The sequence below is a fragment of the Rattus norvegicus genome, chromosome 2 (assembly GCF_021556685.1).
Source record: "Rattus norvegicus strain SHRSP/BbbUtx chromosome 2, alternate assembly SHRSP_T2T, whole genome shotgun sequence".
NCBI classification, from domain to species: Eukaryota; Metazoa; Chordata; class Mammalia; order Rodentia; family Muridae; genus Rattus; species Rattus norvegicus.
The window spans coordinates 120093961-120096078 of record NC_141535.1 but is presented as its reverse complement, the minus strand read 5'-3'; positions in this window follow the sequence as shown (position 1 = coordinate 120096078).

The window sequence follows — 2118 nt, the reverse complement described above, 5'->3', positions numbered from 1 at the left end:
ACCCTACAAAACAGAGAATTAGGAACTAAAATCTCTAATGAACAAGAGTATTCAATAAGATTCGGGTCACCCAAGTCCCATACCTACTTGTTAGGAACGATGACTTGCTCTCAGACAGTCTCCTGCATGATTTACCCCACCCCAGTTTTCTTGCTGCCAGGAACTCTTTAGCTACAATTAGTGCAAATCCAGTTAGGCTACCCATACTCTCTTTCTCCAGCTTCCCCCTTTCTGGTTACCCAAGTACCACAACCTCCTCTTGGGCACTTTCCCTGTCTTTGGGACCAGACTGGTCCCAGCTCAGTCACTACTATGAAGCTTTTATACTTGGTATAGTCCCGGCCTCCCTGCACTTTCTGTCATAGCTTCTGTCTGTTAGGGCAGGCTAAGCTCTGCAGCTCCTTTCAATGGACAGGCACCTCCTGTGGTTTAGCCCACTCCCGCCTGGACCCTCAAGCCAGCACATGGAAAGAGAGGCAAAGCTCAGCCTGCTGCCTGAGCAGGAACCTTCCATCGCCCTCCTCAGTTCTGAGACCCATGTCCAGTCAGTGCCAGGAAATTGTTTTAGGCTTCTGGGCCAAAGTTCTAAAGGCACCAGACTCTAGCAGAGAACCAAAGATACAGATGGAGGCTGTAGTCCCAAATACTAGATAACAGGGCAAATCGAGGTTCCAATCCTCATATGAATTAGGTCCCCCTAAACATAAGTGCCACCGCTAAAGTAAGAAAAGTCAACCAACAAACTAACTCAAGCTGTGCAAATCCTAAAACAAATACCAAAATATGAAAAACATATCACCTTACCTAAACGTACAAGTCCCATAGTAATGTCAAAAATGAAAATGACATGGAGGATTCCAGACAAAGAATTCAAAAGAATAATTATAGCTATGGCCAAACAATTCAACAGAAAGGAAGGAAGGAAGGAAGGAAGGAAGGAAGGAAGGAAGGAAGGAAGGAAAAAAGAGTCAATCCAAGACATGAAAATAAAGTTTGAATTTTTAACGAAAACCCAAAATGAAACAGTATTGGAAATGAAATAACAAACCAATTCCAGAACTCAGTGGAAAGCTTTAGCAAGAGACTTGCTTATAACAAAAACAGAGAGTCAGGTATGGAAGACAAAGTTGAATTGGCTCATTCTGCAAAGGCTAAACCATATGAATGGAACACGGGAGAATCTGGAGACTCTACGAAAAAACGGGAGACTTTTAGCTTGGCCTGATACCTGGGTTATTGGTAAAGAAGAATGATAAGAAAACTATCACCAAGGCATAGGGATTCTCTTTAGTAAAATCATGGGGCACAAGTTCTCCAACTTAGAGAAAGAGATGCATAGCCCAGTCTAAGAGGCCTGTGCAAAACAAAATAGACAAGACCAGAAAGGAAACTCCCATGGCATGCTATATTTAAAACATTAAACACAGGATAAAGAAGCTACAACAGAAAAAGATCAAGTTACTGATAAACAAAGACTATTTAGAATAACACTGGATTATCTGACAGAAACCCTTAAAGCCGGAGGGGTCAGAAAAGATTCCAAGCTGTAAAAGAACACAGTCAACCCAGACTATTATACTCAGCAAAACTATCCCTGAAAATTGGGGGAGAAATAAAAACTTTCCATGCAAAGGATAGATAGAAGAAATTTACTACTACTAAGTCAGCTCTGTCAGGGGGAGGGGGACAAAAGGAATGCTTCAGACTGAAGAGAAGGCTAAACACAGCCAAGAGGTCACAGAAATGAAATAAACAATACCATGGCAGGGAATCCAACAAGATATGAGAAAATCCCACAAAACTAACAAAATGATAGCAATTGGTTTATTTTTAAAAGAACTATGAATGTCAGTTGTCTCAATTCCCTAACAAAAAGACAGATTAAAAGATTGGGTTAGAAAACAGGACCTATTTTTTTCTGCCTCTAAGAAACATGCCTCACACAAAAATAGACATCCCCTTAGAGTAAAAAGATGTTTTTTTTTAAAAAGTATTCAAAACAAAAAGAAACTAAAATGCAAACACATTCTAATGTCTGATAAAACTTCAAACCAAAAGAGGTAAGGAGGGTGTGATGGTTTGTGTATGCTTGGCCCAGGGAGTGGCACTATTAGGATA